We start from the raw sequence: 21663 nt of genomic DNA, 5'->3' as shown, positions 1-21663 counted from the left end.
TTGCTGTTGCCGGTCCCAAGCTTGGGGAAAGGAGGAGGGTTGGCTCAGTGCCATAAAATGACAGCCAGAGAACATCTTGAGGCAACCTCTATGGTTCACAACCATAGTTGTAACTCAGAGCTTGCTCCATCCAAGGCTATATGCCCTTGACAGTCAAGAATGGACGGAAATCTTTTCTGTGAATTTCCACCGCTTGGTACTAGCTAGGGAAGACAGCATTCGCAGTTGCTTGAAAGAAAAAAAAAACATAAAACATCGTAGAAGACCGGCTATAAATTGACTACAGTGGTCCAGTGCGGCCATAAAAGCACAATAATAATAATAATATATAAAGCAATAAGATGTGGATAGGAAAAATGAATATATACATACATAACACACATGAAAGACTCACGATTTCCACTCTTCCCCCCCTCCCCTCCTTTTATTTCCTTAGCGATACCAAAAAAGGGAAAAAGAAGAGGTAAAAATCGAAAGAGGTTTCAGCAGAAAATTGTTTGAGTTGGTAAAAGTGCGCCTTCACATTATGAAAAATTATCGGAGAAACAAGCCGTGATGTAGAAAAGATAAAAAGAAATGCCAAGCAAAGGTTAAATCAAGAAAGACAATGAATAAAGAGTAGAAGTTTGTAAAGTAGGTAGAAGATTTACTAAGAAAAAATGGAAAGATATCGTGATGTATTCTGTTACTATTTGGTAACGAAGAGGTAGCAATATGTTAAATATATAAAATTAAGTAGAAAAGATACTCTGCTATCATTTGTAACGTAACTACTAGCTCACGTCTCCAAATTATTGGTAGGGAACTTGAAAATAAGTAATTTATGAAAGCCATGGGATGGCAGTGGTATATAATCCTGAATGGCACAGGCACGGTAAGTAAGGTGCCGCAAAAGTAAATTGCAGACGGCTGACGCCCAAGATTTAAGTACAATTTGATGATGGCTATCAAATCGTTCTGACATAAACTCTTCAAAATGCAGGCTAATGAAGTCAGAAAACTCGTTGCTAGGAATCAAACGTCAAAACTTTTATAATAAGAGCAGAGCAAGGGAAGCGGTGCTGGAAAAGTGAGAGGGATCCACGGTAAGTACAAAAAAAAAAAAAGGGAACAAAACAGGAAAGACCAAAAAAACTAGTAAAAGAGCAGGCGAATTTTGAACAATCATATTTCTAATGTATTTTGTTTCTATTATGAATGACAACAAGGTGGAACAATTTATACATTCGGTATTCATGAAATCTGACAAATAGTTTGTGAGGCATGAAGTGTGCCAATTAGACACAAAAAGGAAAAACTCATCTCAAAGAGGCTTTTAAAACACAATGACTAGATTTGTAAAGAATCAAATTCTAAGAATTGTACCATCAAGAAACAGATGTAGTATAGTTTTAATAGAAATAACTAACATTAAAGGAATTAAACATTGATCATCCAAAAATCTAAGTTTGAAGGCCACAATAAAACTACACCTCCAGGGTGTTTTCAAAACATATTTCACAAAACATCGAACAAGAATATTAAAAGGAGAGGATGATCAGTAAGAATTACCTGTGGAAAGGAGGGGCGGGAAAGAGGGAGAAAGGCAAACGAAAGCTGCTTAAAATATATATACACACCCCCATGAAATACAAGGAATGCACTCAATCACGGTGCACTAAGTTTTGCTTAGAGACATTTTAGTAGTATTAATGTTCTTATCCACATCTTGATGTTCTGAGCAGCAAGTCCAAGTTAATTTTGAAGAGAGCGAGAGTTTAAGATCTCATAAAACAAAAGACGAATCACTAACCACCAAAAGGTGGCAAAAATATAAGTGTCAAACAGTGCCTGAAGGACAAACATGAGCGATAGAGTTCCTGGCATGAAATAACATATAGTTTTGTTCTGCTCACCCAGTCCTCATGCTGATAGATATTCCCTGATAGACGGAAAAGTAATAAGGTCCATGCGAATAACACGCACTATGTTGGGGCTCCCTCCACTCCAAACCACAGTCGATGCCAGACTAAATTCACCGGGCAATCGTTGGCCCATTTATAGGCGGACACACTCTTAGTTGATGCACTATAAGAAAACATCGAGAGAGTTTGATGATGTAGCATAGAAACAGCTGGAGTGAGTGTGTGCACAGTATGCAGTGGGACGATGCTGGTGGCAGATGATGAGGCAGGTGGACGAGCAGATAGCACAGCGTATGTAGTAAATATACGTAGCAGCAGAAACCGGATGATGATGGCAGACGGAACAGATGAACAGGTAGAAAACAAAACAGTAGATACTTGTAGATTAGGAGGAGCATGTTACAGAATCAAATGGCACATCATGTCACTATTATCTAACAATAAAACCAAAGTCTGTAACGCTTATGAATTTTAATAAAACCCTAATAGGGAGTTAGTTACAACATTTGATCAAGTATATAGATATGTCTACAGAACTGATGACAGTGGTGGCACATGGATAAAACACCAGAAGGTTCACTGCTTTGAAAATTATGTCAAAATTTGTTTCTTGATATTTTCATAGATGTAAAATAGCAACATTGCTTGATTAGCACGGTGACTTTCCTTTAAAGGCACATGGCTGCAGCTCGAAGAAGTTAATAAAATATCGAGCAAGTTGGCTGTGCTGTTAGAGGCACACAGCTGTGAGCTAACTTGAATTTTGAGATAGTGGGTTTGAACCCCACTGTCGGCAGCCCTGAAGATGGTTTTCCATGATTTCCCATTTTCACACTAGGCAAATGTGGGGGCTGTACCTTAATTAAAGCTATGGCCACCTCCTTTCCACTCCTAACCCTTTCCTATCCCATCTTCACCATAAGACTTATCTGTGTTGATGCGAAGTAAAGCAACTTGTAAAAAAAGTTACTGAAACAATGAGAAATGTAAGAGAAAGAATGTGAGGTGTAATTACCTTAAGCTGATCCAGTTTCATCTGATGTTGAAGACGTTGCTGGCATTGGAATAACAGCTGTCGTCTGTGTGTACAGGAAATCCATCCTCCTTTCCATCCTGGCAGCTAATAATTCCACTACCTTCTCGTTAAAATAAACTAATGTATGGGTCATCTCCTTCTTGATGGACAACATAGTGACAGTAGACAGTCTTCATCCATTGTACTCCTGAAGAATGTCTTAATCTGCTTTAAAGTGGAAAAACACTTTTATGCTTCAGAAGTAGTCATGGGGACAGTAATACTTAATTTCAAAAGTTTCATCACTTCTCCAAAAGACCCCTTGAGATTGTACTCTATAAAAAAAACCAAGGTCAGTTGCATTGTTCATTTCTTTAAAATTATTTCTAGTGTAAATCACCTGCACTTCAGTTATCAGTTTATTTTTGTGAAGAAAGAAAAAAGGAGACAATTCTCGTCCTAATTCCTCCAACTGCCAAAGCTATCCACATCATTCACTCATTTACGTGCCTAACAAAAACTACGTTGCGTGCAATAGTATTCCTGATAAACAGCCGTACCCCAAACTCTGCCCTTCCCTTTTTAACAATCGTCAAACACTTTATAATCTCCTATCTCTTCCTCGTTATCTCCCATTACCTGAATATTACTTACTCCTAGCACATCTAGATGCATCCTCTTTGCTGACTCAGCCAGTTCTACTTTCTTTCTTCCATAAGCCCCATTAATATTGATAGCTCCCCATCGAATTCCATTTCGTTTGCCAAGTTGTTTCCAAGGAGTCCCTTGCCTGTCAAATAGGAGTGGGACTCCATTACTCCCATAGGTCCGAGGCTTGCTTAAAATGTTTTGAGCTTGGTAAATTCATGAAGCAAGATGCTACTCTACTTACACATAGTCCAAGTGAGGATCTCTCCTCTAATGGGTTAGGGACCACTGGTGGATTGTATAGTCCTAGCCACCTGAGCACAAGGAGGGTCATGACTTTGAATGTGTCAGAGATACCCACTCCCATTCCATAGCAACTGGTATCCTGATTCTCAGGACCATTTACTAGGCCACTCAGCCGTTGCCCATGGTTCACGAACTAGGATGTGACTACCTAAACCCACGCCAGTGAACTAAGTATCTGTAGGCGTAGGATAGAGAAAGTGAAATATGTCTGCATACGAATAAGGGTAGAAAATCTCCAAGGCGAGGAAATTAGAAGTACCTGAATATGATCAGTGAGAAGTTTCGAACAGTGGACAGTAAGCAGGTTCAGGATATAGAAAGAGAATGGTTGCATACAGGGATGCTGTAGTAGAAACAGCAAGAGAATGCCTAGGAACGACTGTGTTTAAAGATGGGAAAAAGCGAACATCTTGGTGGAATGATGAGGTGATAGCAGCTTGTAAATGTAAAAAGAAGGCGTATCAGAAATGGCTCCAAACAAGGGCCGAGGCAGACAGGGAATTGTACGTAGATGAAAGAAACAGAGCAAAACAATTAGTTGAGTCCAAAAAGAAGTCATGGGAATATTTTTGTAATAACCTGGAAAGGCCAAGTCAAGCAGCAGGGAAACCTTTCTGGACAGTAATAAGGAATCTTAGGAAGGGAGGGAAAAAGGTAATTCAGGTGAACCCATAATAGATCCCAGGGAATCACTGGAGAGCTGGAGGGAATATTTTGAACATCTTCTCAATGTAAAAGGAAATCATCCTGGTTGTGTTGTGAACAGCCAAGCTCATGGGGAGGGGGAAAATGATGTTGGTGAAATTACGCTTGAGGAAGTGGAAAGGATGGTAAATAAACTCCATTGTCATAAAGCAGCAGGAATAGATGAAATTAGACCTGAAATGGTGAAGTATAGTGGGAAGGCAGGGATGAAATGGCTTCGTAGAGTAATAAAATTAGCATGGTGTGTTGGTAAGGTACCTTCAGATTGGACAAAAGCAGTATTGATTAGTAATACCAGGCAAAGTATTCACTAGTATCTTGGAAGGGAGGGTGCGATCAGTGGTTGAGAGGAAGTTGGATGAAAACCAGTGTGGTTTCAGACTACAAGAGGGGCTGTTTATGCATCAAGTAATTGAAAAATGTTATTAGTGGAATGGACAGTTGTATTTATGTTTTGTAGATCTAGAAAAAAACATATGACAGGGTACCTAGGGAAAAGATGTTCGCCATACTGGGGGACTATGGAATTAAGGTAAATTGTTAAAATCAATCAAAGGCATTTTTATGCTGACAATTGAGCTGCAGTGAGAAATGATGGTAGAATGAGTTCTTGGTTCAGGGTACTTACAGGGGTTAGGTAAGACTGTAGTATTTCACCTTTGGTGTTCGTAGTTTACATGGAATTTCTGCTGAAAGTTATAAAGTGGCAGGGAAGGATTCATTTAGGTGGAAATATAGTAAGCAGTCTGGCCTGTGCTGACGACTTGGTCTTAATGGCAGATTGTGCCGAAAGCCTGCAGTCGAATATGTTTGAACTTGAAAATAGTTGAAAATAGGTGCAATGAGTATGGTATGAAAATTAACCTTTCAAAAACTAAATTGATGTCAGTAGGTAAGAAATGCAACAGAATTGAATGTCAGATTGGTGATACATGGAACAGGTAGATAAGTTCAAGTATTTAGGAGAATAATGGACTGTTTTGGAGGGTAAGAGAAGTAGAGGGAGACCAAGATCATGATGGTTAGACTCAGTTTCCAACAATTGAAAGATAAGAGGTATAGAACTAAATAAGGCCACAGCACTAGTTGCAAGATGTAGTAAAGCTGATGCAGTGTGCTCGCAGTTGCGATCAGCAGTATTCTGTAAGAAGGAAGTCAGCTCCCGGATGAAACTATTTTTCATCGGTCTGTTTTCAGACCAACTTTTGGTTTACGGGAGCGAAAGCTGAGTGGACTCAGGATATCTTATTCATGAGTTAGAAATAACAGACATGAAAGTAGCAAGAATGATTGCTGGTGCAAACAGGTGGGAATAATGGCAGGAGGATACTCAGAATGGGGAGACAAAGGTTAAATTAGGAATGAACTCGATGGATGAAGCTGTACGCGTAAACCGGCCTTAGTGGTGGGGTCATGTGAGGTGAATGGAGGAGCATAGATTACCTAGGAGAATAATGGACTGTTTTGGAGGGTAAGAGAAGTAGAGGGAGACCAAGATCATGATGGTTAGACTCAGTTTCCAACAATTGAAAGATAAGAGGTATAGAACTAAATAAGGCCACAGCACTAGTTGCAAATAGAGGATTGTGGCGACGTTGAGTTAATTCACAGAGGCTTGCAGACTGAACGCTGAAAGGCATAATGGTCTATAATGATAATATATGAATGTAGGAAAAAAGGATGGGTTTCTGTAATATTCATATGAGTCCCCTGTGGAAAATTATTTCAGAAGGATGAGAGGAGTTTGTAGGCAAAGAAGGTGAAGGCCAGTAAGTGGTTGGAAAAGCTAAATTTTTCTTGCTGTGATTTATAATCACCTCCCCCGCTGCAGTATTCCTTGAGTAATAACTGTTTTTGTACCTTCTTTTCCCTCCACTATCTTGTTGCACATTGTTCTCCGCAACAATGCTGTTAACATTGTCCCTTACTTAAAAAATTCAGTTTTAAAGGAGCTTGCTTACTACATATTGCACTGATACAGGGTTAACAGAATGCTTTTGCTGTTGGTTATATAGAATGTGCATGTCAAAGTATATATTGGCCGTGGTATTTTCTGAAGTCCATGCGGTTGGTTGTTAGTTGTTTGTCTGCTGGTGTTTTCAGTTTTCTCCAAGCATTTCATAGTGGCATCGTTATACTCACTACATCTAGGGACCCCAAGATCTTGACGTCGGTGTGGGGGCTTGCGTGCTTGTTGATCCCGAGCGAACTGCCAGCTCAAGGTTACCCACGCTGGATTGGCCTTGGTGTAGGGCCAAACTAACAGGGTGTCCCCCGAGTTGCTTGAGAGGTGTCTGTGCTCTTTGAACTTCATTACTATTTCCACCCTTCTATTCTCACCCTATTAAATATCATTCCTCTTCCTGTCTAGCCATCCTCTCTGCCTCGGTTGGTGAAGTTCTATGGAGGTTTTATCTTCCCCTGATCACAAGTTTTGGGTCATGGCAAGGTGATGCATGACTACTTTGAGAGTAGTTCTAAGCGACCCCCTCCACATACCGGGCATCCTCTGGAGTATCTAGCCTTGGCTTTGGTATTACTCCTGGGCTCTGCTGAAGGTTGATCTCATATTTCCTCAGTACTCATGGAACCAAAACGGATAAAAGTGGCAATGTATCAGCTGACTGCCTGTCTGTATATTCCAGCACCAATGAGGTGCTGTAATTATCAAAAAAGTTTGGCCACGTCTCTTTCTTCTTTCTCTTCATCTGCAAAGGGTGGCACCCTTCAAAAGCGGCGTCAAAGATTGGTAAAAAGAACTTCAGTGGTACACTCCAGTACCAGTGGATTATATAAGTGACGAATGTCTTCCTCGATTCCTGGTTGCTTCCAGGATTGATGGTAGAAGCCTTATTGATGAATGTCCGTTAATGATCAGTAATTCGATCAAAGAAATTGTTGGTGGTGAAGTCGACAAGATGCGCAAGCTTTGCGATAGATCTGTACTAATCAAGACATCTACGGCTAAACAGTCTAGATGGCTACTTAAAGCCAAGTTATTTGGCAAGGTAGAGGTCAAAATCAAGAAGCACTAGTCCCTGAACTCCTGCAAGGGAGTTATATTCCACAGGGATTTGGTTAGGTCTTCCGACGATACTATGATCCCATACCTAGCACGTCGAGGTGTAACTGACGTGAAGATTTCAAAGAGGTGTGTGGGTGATGAGCTGCTCGATAAGGGTGCTGTCGTCCTTACCTTTGATGCTTAGACCGTGCCTGAATGGCTAAAAGTGGCAGTGTATAGAATGACTGTTCGTCCGTATATTCCAGCATCAATGAGGTGCTATAACTGCGGAAAATTTGGTCACACCTCATTGCGATGTACAGGTTCGATGACCTGCAAAATGAGTGGGAAATGCGAGCATGCTAGAGTTGACTGCACACCACCACCTGTGTGCATGCTCCAGTCTCAAAGGAGTGCCTCATGTTGAAGCAGGAGAAAAAGATCCAGGATATAAAATCACTAGATAAGTTGTCTTATCCAGATGCCTGGAGGAAGTTCAAGTCCATGGCTGCTCCGGAGTTCTCTATCTCCTTTGCTGAGAAGGTCGCAAAAGTGCAGATCACGCCAGAGTCTTTTGTACAGAACATCAGTACAGACAATGCATTGAAAAGTCAAAGTCACCAACAAGAACTCGTATGTAAGGAAAGTGGAGATTCCAAGAACGTATCAGAAACAGCTGGAACATCAGAAGGGGCATTATTGCCGACGTTGCTTGGGAAGGCCCTTCCTAGAAATGGTCAGCTGGAAAGACCTCTCTAAATAGAGCTGGAAAGTCCAACCCTCTTACCAAATCCCAAAACATAAAGGGGGAGAAGGGGAAGCTTCATGGCTCCCCTAAAAAAATTGGAGAAGAAGCATTCTCCAATCCGATTGGGTGTCACGGGCTCTCCAAAATAAAACCAACAATCCATCTGCCGGCTCTCCTTCAAAGATTAAGGAAACGGTGGGCAAGAGTGAGAAGCCCTGTTGACCTCCATTTCGATCCCTTTCTGGGGAACCCGGTTCTCCCAGAAAGAAGGCCTACCACTCCAAATTGGAGAGCTCACGCCCCCCCCCCCCCCCCCCCCATGGAGTGGTCAGTCTCCAAGTCAACCTCTAGTGAGGAAACAGTGGAGACTGAACCACTCATTGTCGTGTATGGTGACGATGAAAAAAGAGACAAATACAGTGGAAATTGGCAGGTAGTTGGTTGAAAGAAGGGCAAGCAATTTGTCCTAATTTCATAATGTTATCAATTCCCAAGCCAGATAAAGATTCAAAACTTTTGGATAGTTAGAGGCAAATATGCTTTACAAATGGCCTTTGTAAGCTATTTGAAAAGATGGTTAATCGGCATCTTGTGTGGGCCATGGAGAAGGAAGGTCTCTTGACTAACTACCAGTGTGGTTTTCGCTTTCATCGGTCTGGCGGCACCGATCATCTGGTCAGACTGGAGAGCACCATTCACGAGGCCTTCCTCCAGAAGGAACACCTAGTCTCCGTGTTTTTTAACCTGGAGAAAGCTTACAGTACTATCTGGCAATATAGGATTCTCTCCACACTACACCAGTAGGAGTTTGGGGGAAATTCGCCGTTGTTTATTGAGAATTTCATGTTCCTCTGGCTCTTTTTAGTCCGAGTAGGGAATGAATTTTCTCAATACAGTATTACGTTCAAGAAAATGCTTAACATGCTTAAGTTTCTCAGTGGCACTTTGTGGGGGGCTGACTGTGCAGGTCTGCTACTTCTTTGTGGCAACAGTCCTCTCTTGAATTAACTGTGGTAGTGTGTCTTATGGTTTAGCATCAAGATCTACGCTGAGCCTTTTAGACAGTGTTCACCATAGTGGAGTTAGGTTGGCAACAGGAGCTTTCTGTACTAGTCCCATTTCCAGCCTACTCGCTGAAGCGGGAGTTCCATCTTTACGAATAAGGAGGCAGCAGTTACTCCTCACATACACTGCCTAAATTCATGAAAGGCTGCTACATCCAAGCTATCAGTGCATATTTAGTACCCAATACCACCAGAGATACCAAGACTGCCCGAATGCCCACGGCGAGTCGGGATTCAAATTGATAGCCTGTGTTGTGAATTAAATATAGATATCGGTGGTTGTCTTGAACAGACTTTTAGCGAGGTGCTTCTGTGGTTAGTTCCTTGACTGATTATATGGCTAGATCTACTCGTTGGACCCAAGATGAACATGGATACCTCCATTTATCGGAGGTATTTCCAGGATTTCGTTCACTAGTAACCAGCCGCGAGACATATCTTCACGGTTGGTTCTAAGATTTGAGAAAACGTTGGTTGCTCTTTCGTCACCGATGATATGAGCACGAAAATCTTACTTCCTAGTGTATGTAACATATATACTGCGGAGTTTTACGCCAGCTTAGAAGCTCTGCAGTTTGCACTGGGTGACGAAAGAAACCATTTTCTCATGTGTACCGACTTGTTAAGTTCTCTGCAGGCTATTGAAACCTGTTTCTCGCAGCACCCACTGGTGCAGCAGTTTCATGACGTAGCCAGGTTAAGTGATGCTGGCACCAGAATCATTTCCGAGCCATGTTGGTATCGCGGGAAATTAACTTGCGAATGAAGCTGCGAAGGAAGCGGTACTTTTACATCCAAGACCTATGAATGTACCTGCTAAAAAAAATTTGTTCTCAGGTATGTCAAACTATCTTGGCGTCCTGGGAATTGGAGTGTCTAGCTATCCGAACTCCCAACAAACTGAGAGAAATTAAGACAACTACCGTGTGGCGGTTCTCTTTCCGACCTTTGCGGAGAGATGCCATTGTGTAGGCTGAGGATAGGTCACAGACGATCTACGCAGTCTTGTGTATTAAAGAGGGAAGATCCCCCCAGTGTGACTTCATTGTGGCCCACAAATTTCTCACATAATTTTTATTGAATAGGTGGATCCCTATATTTTAATTTACTACTTTGTGACCTTTTTGGCTTAATACCATACTTTTTTATTTTATTTTGTACTTCGTTTCAAAATTCCTTCATTGAATAAATAATTTTTATTTTAAATTTCCTTTCCAATTAATTTGTTCCTCTTAAAACCAAAAAATCACCACCACCTCCTTATGCTCATATAATGTAAAAACACATCTTGCTTTAAAGTTTCATCTTGTAGCTGAGCCCTGTGGAGCTTTTCTGCCCACAACCTCATTAAGAATGGCCACTCTCTGAGGCAAATGAGAAACAAAAAAGCTGGAATCTCCCCAATAGTGGCAAAGAAATATCACACTTCTTTGTTGTGGCTAGCAACCTGGACCAGAATTAAGTTTAATTGATGAGCGTAACAATAAACAAAGTACGCAAATTGATAGTCTTGTTTTACAATATTGTTTGTACTCCGGAGTTTCAGCCACTCATGACATTGGCACCATCGCAACTTTGGGAGGCTACTTTTTCTTTGTGCTCTCAAACTACTTCAAGTATGACCCTTTTTATTCATGTATAAACAATAAATTTAATGGATAGGGCCGTATTGATGGATATGACTTACGTTTTACGAACTTTAGTTTATTCTTCCACCTAATCGGTACATAGCAGAACAACTTTCAACAGCTGTTAAATGTCATATTGCAAAAGACAATGTCATCTAAACAAAATACTCTAAGTAAAAAACTTGGTAATCTTCGGAAATCGTAGCTTCCTTCCAAACCCAGTTCCTCAATAGCATATTTGGACCCCTTGTATTTCACTCACCAGTGAAGAATATGTCAGATGTCGGTTTCAGTAAAGTAGAGCTTGATACGTTAGGAAAAGGTCCCAAACATAATTGGGCTGACACCTCAGTATTTAACAATCTCACAGCCACTATCACAGAAATTGAAGTAGCCACTAATAAACTCCCTTTAGCTAAACAAGAAGATATTTGGCATGAAATCAAAGAGAAAATTCTGTTTTTTGTTCAAAATTTAGAAGCCAGTAAGTGTAATACCATCGAACAAAAGCAATTCCATGACCTAAAAAAAAAAAAAAAAGAAAATTGTTTCTAATAACTTAATTGTTACAAAAGCAGACAAAGGAAATATTGCAGTAATTCTAAATAAGCCCACTTATGTAAGAAAAAGAGAGCAATTTTTTTTTCTTTTCAGGAAGTACCTTTGTCAAAGTCAAGAAAGACCCTATACCCAAACTCCAAAAAGATCTTGAAGATTTTGAAACATAGTTCTTCTTTATTTACATCCACAAAAGTTCATTAACATGAGCCCTCGGTTACCTAAAGCTAGAGCTCTCCCTAATATCCCTTTCAGACCTGAAAGAAAACTGGAGGCGTGAATTTTTGTCTGTATGTCAAAAACTGACTAAAATGCTCCTCAATACACATATTGATAGTTTATTTTACAAAATAAAAACTAACATCCGAAAAAAAGGACCCACACAATTGTGCGTATCAAAATTCAAAACCTCGTATCATATACGATGATGTATCTTAAAAATTTACGTTCACTAACCAATGTACACACTTCATTGAATATATTCCGGTATTCAGTAAAGCTTCTAGATTAATATAAACGCAATAAATAAATACTTACTTTTGGCACTACTGCTTCTCGCCATCTCGCCGATCAACTGTGCTTTTTAAACTCTTCTTCCTTCGCCCTGGCGGTCAAGCGCATACTAAAAACAATTGAATTAGACGCCACGTGTCCCGCACAATCACTGCAGTCCGGTCTAGCGCCGAAAAATCATCAAATACGGTCAGGGATAAACAAAATACGAACCCGCACAATTGTGCGTACTCGGTCTGAAAGGGATATCCACAAGGCCGACGTGCCCATGAGACCAGTCATAAACTGTAGACCCAACCCAAATTATAAACTTTCCAAATTCGTCCAAAAAGTTTGCAGCAACCATTATAAATTTCTAGCAAACAAGTCAGTTAAACCACCCAGCTATGTAATATTCTTAAGGACATCAAAATTGCCTCGTAGCATACGTTAGTTTCATTTGATATCACTAATATGGACACTAGTTTCCCATTAAAGAAACTATAGCCATCGTCAGCAGCAACCTAAGACAACACAGCAATAAGAGTATCCTTAAAATAGAAGAATTTATGAATATCCTGGAATTTGTTCTTAACAATAATTATTTTGTTTTCACTGATGTCATTTATAAGCAATACGGTCTTCCCATGGGTTTGCTAGCCTTAGGGATTTTAGTGGAGATATATATTGATCATTTTGAGTACATTAATGTAAATAGCATAGTATAGAAAGTTGGTTTAAGATATGCAGGCGATGTTCTGGTGGTGATAGATGAACATTTGAATGGTAGTGAAGCAACATTACAATTGCTTAACAGCATAGATCCTCACATTAAATTTACTTAGTAAAAAGAGATCATAATAAATCTATCAATTACCTTGATCTAACCAAAACAGAATGATCATTTCAAATTTAAAATATATAGGAAACCCACTCAAACTTCTGCCACCATCAGGGCAGATTCTGTACACCCCAACTCACATAAAAAGGCCTCATATCACAGCATGATTAATAGAACATTCAGTATTCCTCTGACCTTGAAAAATAATTAAACATCATTTGGCAAATAGCCTTAGCTGATGGTTTTAGCCTGCAGTTTACCAATAAACTTATTAATAAGATTAAATACAAACCAAAATTTAATCCAATTAAAGAATCAAAACTGCAGACAAAGTATGCTATTCTAACATATAATAATAATAATAATAATAATAATAATAATAATAATAATAATAATAATAATAATCACTTATCTAGCCCTTTAAAAAAAGTCATATTTGAATAGCATTCAGGACCTCAAACAATTATTTTCATAAATTTTACAATTCCGGTTCTGGTTCATTGAATCCAGTTAACAAATTCACACGTTCAGGTGTGTATAGATTGAAATGTTCTGATTGCAGCTGTATGTACATTGGTCAAACAGGAAGAAGTTTCAAAACTCGGTATTTGGAGCATGTAACCGCTGTCAAGCATAATAGATTCTCTGCTTTGGGGTTACATGTTAATGAGGCTAATCGTCATTTCTCCACCATTCAACAAGATTTGGACATTCTTTATTTCAGTCAAAAAGGCCTCTTTCTTAATATCCTAGAAGAGTGCTTTATATCTCTAGACCAGTTTTCTAATTCTGCTTTCAGCTTGAATGAAATTTCTGAAAAAATGAATGTCCTCATTGAGTCAATTGTTTCCTTAGCATCCAAGTATTACACTAAAAAATTCAAGCAAGTCACACAAATGATCCTCCAAACCGTCCCCATCTTTCTCTCCTTGTGCCTTCCTCCTTCCAACTTTCCCCTCTCTCTTCCCTCCTTCCGTCAGCTCTTCCTGCTTCTTCCTCCTCTGCTATGTCAGAACAAATTCAAAGCTATGTCGACACTGACAGCTGTGCTGGGTGCACCACAGTAACCTCGAAGGGTAAGTTTTCTTTCTCTCTCTCTTTTATCAGTCACATTTCTGTGATTTTGTTTCAATCTGGTCAGGTAATTTTCTTTCTTTCTCATTTAGATATTCCTCCATTAACGCCCGTACAGACGGATACGACTTGCTTTAAAAACGTCTGGATTTCCTTCACCCATTGTAACCATTATTATAACCATTATTCCATTATATGGCTGTTGCCATGCTCTTCAGCAACTAACCAGTTTTATTTGCATCAACACTGTGATAATCTCTTGTATAAATGATACAGTTTTTTGAATGTATATTACTATGATCTATGGTGGGACTACTAGTAGACAATGGCATTTTATGTCACCCTTATTTGACACAAGTGCAGTTTTGAATGCAGCTACACCAAAATCTTTTTCAAGTTTCATTAATCTTGTGATCTACTAGTTTTGATTCTGTAATCCCAAATCCATTTGACCATTATTAAGTGTCTAATTTTTTAACTTTTAAATGTATACATTAGAGTATTTCCTAGGTTAGTGGTTTTAACTCAGGAGGTTTTTAACCCCTTTTGTTTATAATGACACTGTGTCCTTCTAATTCCAGTTTTTATAATTAATAGCTGAGGATGGCCACTATGTACGGTCGAAACTAGTACTATTTGAAAGTAAAAATAAATATTAATTAGTTGGAAGAATAAACTAAAGTTTGTAAAAAGTAAGCACTTTTATACATTTGACTAATGATTAGGCATCGTTTCTGTTGGGTTTAAGAAAATCCAGAACCCTTCAAGAGGCTTCCCATTAAGTAATACACAGCCAAGTACAATGACTAACTGACACTATGAAGACACATCTGATGTTCCATCTGCTATCAGGGAGACTAAGTTGTGCACCAGCTACTTCATCTAAAATATTCTCATGACACACATGCAGCATACATGATATATTTGAATGTCCTTAATACACCCTTGAAGAATGTGGTATTGTTGAGATGACCCCACAACAACGGGATCCAGTGCCGAAGTAAAATTACTAGTCCTCTGAATATGCCTGGATGTTTTAAATAGTGTTTCATCATGACTTCCCAGAGCAAATTCAAATTCACCACAGAACTTCACGCAGTCAATGATCTATGAGAGCATGTATATATTTTTTCTGACATCATTATGTCCTTCCCCTTGTGCGAGGCTTCTCACTTTCATCTTGTAACGATAAATAAAAACTGAAGATACCAACTTAGAGGTTTTATTCTTCTTAAGAAGAAGCCTACTGTGCACAGAGAAAACAATGAGATTATAGAGAAAAACAATTGATCATCGAAAATGCAAAATGACAGAGTAAGTATGAAATGGTAGTCTCCTTGGTAAATTTCACCACATTCTTCCCTCCACCATTTATTTGAGAATGTAATCCTCAAGATGCTTAGGGGGCCGTCTGTTTCTTGCAGGTCTCGGAGGCGTCAGAAGTTCTAGTCCTTCCTCCTTTTGATCAATTTCAGAAGGATCAGGAGGTGTTTTCCATATCCTACAGTAGAAGATATTTCTTCCAGAGCTCTTTGAAGATTGGCAATATTCCAAGTACATCACTTTTCTCAAGAGGGACACTTTGGCCAAAGTCTTTTAAAGGAGCTAAGAGACGTGTGGAAACAGTTTTCTCCCTTCCATCAGGCAGACGAACATGCGCATATTCAGCATTCCTGTGAAGAAGAGTTACATGTTCTGCTAACGGTTCATGTTTAGAAGCTCTATAATGCCTTTTCATGAAGGGATGAAAAGCCAGATAAGAGCTGAAAGTCTATTTTCTGACCTACAAGGATGAAAAAACATGCATTCATGAGGAGTCTTGTTTGTTGCCATACATAAGAGACCGCACCAAATGTAAGGATTCTAGTAAAATAGATTCCCAATGAGTGATTTCCAGATTGAGGAATTTTAAGGCTAACTCAATTGTCTTCCATAATATGCTATTATACCACTCCACCTGCCCGTTTCCGGCAGGATTGTAGGCAGTGGTTCTACTGGAGGCCACACCCAGATAATTAGAGAATGCCTTAAATTCCTGTTACATAAAGCAAGAGTACATATGCCGGAGTTCCAAATAATACAAAGAGTTGTTTCAACTTCGATGCAACAGTAGATGAAGACATATCCTGGCAAGGAAAAGCAAAAGGAAACCTTGAGTACTCATCGAGGATAACTAGCAGGTATCGGTTTCGTGTGGTAGAAGTCAGAGGACCTTTAAAGTCTACGTCGAGTCTTTCAAATGGAGAGGTCGCCTTATTCAGCACTCCTTGATAGCATTGAAATCTGGGTTTGACTGTGGCATAGACACTGTATGAGGCAGTCACATGACATATTTCTTCCAGAGTGTACGGGAGATACTATTTGCTGCAAACCCAGTGATAAAGATGTGTTGCGCCAGGATGACAGAGTGAGACATACTTCAGTAAGCTTTTCAGTCGAATTATAGACAGTAGCACAAATTCGTGAAAAGGCATCGGCAGCAACATTGGATTTTCCAGGTCTGTATATAATGTCATACTGAAAGCAGGATAGCTCCATTCGCCACCACATAAATTTTTGTTTTTTACATTTCCATGACGATTGTTATCAAACATAAATGCGACAGATCTTTGATCTCTTATAAATTTGAAGTGTCTACCAATCAGATAGTACTTCTACAATGGCTTGAGCTTTTCCAACCGATAAATGTTTCAATTGTGAGCCTGACAGAACTCTGAAGAAGAAAGAAACAGGATGACCGGACTGTGACAGAGTAGCGGCAGTAGCGTTCTCCGATGCATTTGTTTCTACAGAGAAGGGAATTTCAGGATCAATGCATGTAATGGCAGATTTCTCTGTTTCAGTTTTCAGGTTTTCAAAAGTCTGAATTGCTTCATTTGAGAGTGGGAAGGTCGAATGTGCAAGAGGTACGATCTTATTCGAGAATCTTGGAATGAGAGAGAAGTAATGAGAAAACATTTCAAGAGTCCTCCCTAAAGTAACAGCATCCTTACGTAAGGACAGCTTCCTTAAAGGTTCTAGCCAATCCAGGTCAGGTCTGTTTTATTGACGTTGTCATTAATGCTTTCACGACCCGTATTTATAGACATGCTATTGTATAGGCTTTTGGGCTTGTGCCGTGTCAAGAAAATAAGAAAGGCTTCCTTTCTTGTGGACAGTCAAGGGTTCTTCTGAGGATGCAGAGCACAGTTTTCTGTGAAACGTTAAGAATTTAATCTTATTTTCTTGACACGGCACAAGCCCAAAAGCCTATACAATATTATGTTTTATTGACGATTTGGTATCCAAGTAACCTGATTGATCTTAGGGATAGAGAGCATTTCTCATTGTTTAGTGTCAGATTGTGATTGAGAGAGACTTCCATAAACTCCCTTAGATTTTCGTTGTGTTGCTCCTGAGTCTTGCCACAAATCGTGATGTCATCTAAGTACGGAAAAGTGTCTTTCAGATTCTCAGTGTGGATAATGTCATCAATGACTCTTTGGAAAGCGGCAACTCCATCGGTGACACCAAAGGGTATTCTTGTGAATTGATAGAGCTGCCCGCAGGCTTCAAATGCAGTGTACTGTTTATCTTCATCAATTATTGGGATTTGGTGATACGCGCATCGAAGGTCCATCGTACTGAGTATTTCATATTTAGCCACTTTGTTAATTATATCTTCGATACTAGGCAAGGGATATGCATCCAATAATGTGAACCTATTGATGGTTTGAGAATAATCAGTGACCATTCTCTTCATATGATTTCCTCTTGCAACGACTAATACTTGAGCTCTCCAAGGAGAAAAGCTATGTTCGATGATGCCCTTTGTTTAGAGTTGAGTCACCTCCACTTCCATGAACTTGGCATCACTATCAGAGAGGCGGTTCTGATTTGATAGCAATGGGCTTGCAGTCCTTGAGATTAGAAAACAATGAAGCTGGCCGGACATGGGCCACAGCAAGGCTACAAGTAATTAGAGGGTTCATATCTCCACCAAAAATAACTGAACAGTCGAATGCTTTCCTAGTATACCATGACCAGTGATGATATCAGAACAAAGATTAGGCAGAAAAGAAAGTTTCACATTCTTGTAGTGATGTTGTAGTACACAGTTAAAAAAAATTAGGGCAACATGTTTTTGAACGCATGCAATGCTCCACAAAACAGTACCTCACATCCAGGTATATTACCAACTAATCCTTTATTCTTTACTGCTGAAGTATACAAAAGAACATTGATGGATTCGCATTCATTTTCATAACAAAAATGAAATGTCGAAATAAGGGCGAGAGCAAAGTGATAACAGTCCTCCAGGGTGGATTTTTATCACAGTTCAAGAGCTTTAGTATGTTGTATGTCCTCCGCGAGCATTTATCACAGCTTGGCACGTATGTGAGAGCCTGTTAGAGGTCTTGGAGAGTCTGTGGTGGAACAGGACGCGTACAAACACATCTGTCAAGCCTATCCCACACATACTGAATGGCATTAAGGTCAGGACTCACTGCTGGCTATTCCATCTCTTGAATATCCAGTTCTCGCAAGACAGCTCTAGTAATGCACGCTAAATGAGCCCTGGCATTGTCGTGCATGAGTACGAATTCAGGGCCAACACCGTATGCAGCAAGCTACACATGCTGTAGCAGTATCTGCTCGATGTACCCCACAGCGGTAAGATTACCACAGACGACGACAAGATCTGTACGGCCACGAATACTGATGCCATCCCACACCATCTCAAAAACCTTGTCCAAAGCAGTCACCTTCCTGGACAACATTTGGTATGTACTGCTCACCATGGTGTCTCCGGAGTGGCAGCGAGTCCAGTGGATCCGGCAACCCTACCTGAATGCTCAGTTTTATGACTTCGAGAAGGGCTGGATTGGCATACTTAAAAAAGAAAAAATTCATGTTGACCACAACTGTGACAAGTGATGTTTCTGGCTGGACAGTTAGTACGTACGTGTCTTCCATTCCCACAGAAATAACATACCCAACCAATGGCAGCTAATGTAGGGTCATGTTCATGCAACTCGGTGTGTGCAGAGCTTTGATCTATTTGAGATAGGGCAGGATTTGAGTCTTCGACTGGTTGGAAAGGGACAGCATTAACAGTTGAAGGTGAGTAAAAGGACAGGGATTGTAGATATGCCAGTTCAAGAGAGTGAGCTGTATCATTAAGCTTCTTTTAAGGTTAACAAGGATTTCACCGAGCTCGATAGCTGCAGTTGCTTAAGTGCGGCCAGTATCCAGTAGGCATAGATATCAAGGATAATTAAATAAAAAACCACCTATTCAATACTTTCCACGTTTAATGTGGTTATTATCTACATGATTTTATGTAGACTCATTTGGTCAGGTACATGTTTCACCCATTATTTTGGGCATCTTCAGCCTGTAAACAACCTTTAGGTCAAGGTTTGGGACCTTTTTAACTAATATAAACATACTAATATATACACTATATACAACATATACATTATATACAATATATACAAACATAAGTCAATACAGTAAAGTTTTTTGGTCCTAATCTATTTAATATGGAAAATGTCCAAAACTAAAATGGATCTTCTTTTCGGTGAAGAGGATTGCAAATCGGGGTTTATGTGACCCCTATATCATATTAAGTACTTGACGTATCGTGTCTGGTGACAGGATGTGTCGTCAACAATAAGTGGAGATTTGAACTGATTGTAGGTTGGTCAAGATTGAAAATATAAATTTAAATTGAATGTGTTTTAACTTGGCAGTTCTGGTTAACTTAAAATGTTCAAAACTAAAAATAAAATGAAACAGATCTTCTTTTTTCTTCTTGAGAAGGGGTGATATTAAAACTGGGGCTTGTTTGACCCACGATTTTCATTTTCATGTTCTTGACGTAACTAATATTTAAATGTGTTGTCGTGTACAAGTGGAGATTCAAAAGCCAATTGTTGTAGGTAGACTGGTCAAAAACGTTGTGAATGAAACTGTTAGCGTCTTGACTTTGGGTCTCATGTAACGTCAAGGAATTGACAAGAGTACAATATTTAGCTGTTTCATAGTTTTAGGCTGCTGCTTAATTGGGAAGAGACATCCTAGACACTTGATACAGTCTTGTGTGAAAATTGTTCCCGTTGATGTGTTGCTTGGTCTTTGGGAGGGATCTTAAGAATATTTGTTCAGTTAATACTAGATGGATCTGTCTGTACCGGCAGCGCCTGTCTTGTCACCATTTCTACTCCTGGTGTTGTAATCGGGAGATAGTGGGTTCGAGTCCCTCTGTCGGCAGCCCTGAAGATGGTTTTCCGTGGTTTCCCATTTTCACACCAGGCAAATGCTGGGGCTGTACCTTAACTAAGGCCACGGCTGCTTCCTTCCAATTCCTAGGCCTTTCCTGTCCCATCGTTGCCATAAGACCTATCTGTGTCGGTGCAACGCAAAAAAAAAAAAAAAAAAAAAAAAATCCAAGGACTTCTGTAGCAATTGTTGGTGGATGCCTGTAGATTGTAGGCCACTGATAAAGACATCACGAATAAAATCATCTTGATTTTTATCAGCTGCAACAGTCTTGAACTGATATTCTTTGCTCAAAAGCTTCAGTGCCTGATGATATTGGTCAACTGATTCATTCGGTTGTTGCCTGCGAGTTGCTAACCTGTACCTAGATTGTAAAGAAAAACAATTGAGCATCCAAAATACAAAATGATGGAGTAAGTGTGAATTGGCAGTCTCCTTAGAAAATTTTACCCCACATCTATTCTGTCTGATCTCCCTTGGTCAATTCTTATTCTTTTCCGACCCCAACAGTATTAAGATTGTGAGACTTATTGAGTCTTTAAATTTCATGCACTTCGTGGTCCTTGTCTTTCTTTAGCTGATATCTTCATTTTTTCAAAGTGTTGGACCCTTTCCATTTTTTCCCTTTGAGTGTTAATAGAGGATGGTTGCCTTGTTGTACTTCCTCTCAAAACAATAATTGCCTATCATTATGTCTCTCAATATTCCTTGTGAAAGCACTTCTTAGCTACTGTCTAGTATCTGTTTTCCCCACAGCCAAAGGATCTAAACATGCACTTTTATGTGTAATAGATACTATGTGCTTATTCATCGTTTGTGTTAAATGACTGAGATCTGATACTCCTGTTTCGTCCAACTCATGTCCTTACCCTTAGCAGAAAGCCAGCACAGGAAACAGGAAAGCCTGTTAAAATACATTAAAATGAGGGTAAACAGTGTCAAAAGTCAGGTTATAAGTTTCACCAGGAGGAAAAGTCCTCTCTGTTAGAATTGCTGTGTTGATGGAGAGAATGTATCACATGATGAAAGTAAATTTGTGTCCTTGTGAGGCAGTGCAGCTCTTTTCAGGCACACTCCCAATGGTGGTGAGCTGTGTTTACTATTTTCACCATATACCAGCCTTCCTGGCAATTTTAAATTTCTGGCAGTACTGGGAATCAAAACCTGGGCCCTGAGGACAGTAGCTAATAGCACAAACTGTTACACTGTGGAGATGGTAACCTCTGTAAGTACCCAGGTGTTGATGTAAGTAAAGATCTTCATTGGGGTAATCATGTTAACGAGGTTGTAACTAAAGGTTACAGATCTCTTCATATGTTTATAAGGGTATTTAGGGGTTGTAGTAAGGTGTGTATATAAGTCACTGATAAGACTCCAATCAAAGTAGGGTTACAGTGTATGGGATCCTCACC

At 39.7% G+C, this 21663-nt stretch overlaps 1 protein-coding gene across 5 annotated transcripts in view; it reads left to right on the top strand.

Moving 5' to 3' along the window:
- The window catches only part of LOC136867197 (uncharacterized), a 65695-nt gene that overhangs the window by 12935 nt on the left and 31097 nt on the right, over positions 1-21663 (top strand). The window contains exon 1 of one of the 5 annotated variants that reach the window (XM_068227051.1): positions 2241-2259. The exons of the other annotated variants lie outside the window; for them this stretch is intronic. The gene's annotated coding sequence lies outside the window, so the exon portion shown is untranslated. Of the gene's footprint in view, positions 1-2240; positions 2260-21663 lie in introns of those variants that run through there. 5 annotated transcript variants of the gene reach the window in all.

This window comes from Anabrus simplex, chromosome 3 (genome assembly GCF_040414725.1).
Source record: "Anabrus simplex isolate iqAnaSimp1 chromosome 3, ASM4041472v1, whole genome shotgun sequence".
Lineage (NCBI taxonomy): Eukaryota > Metazoa > Arthropoda > Insecta > Orthoptera > Tettigoniidae > Anabrus > Anabrus simplex.
Note: the sequence above shows the minus strand (reverse complement) of the source record. Positions and strands in the feature narration are given on the sequence as shown.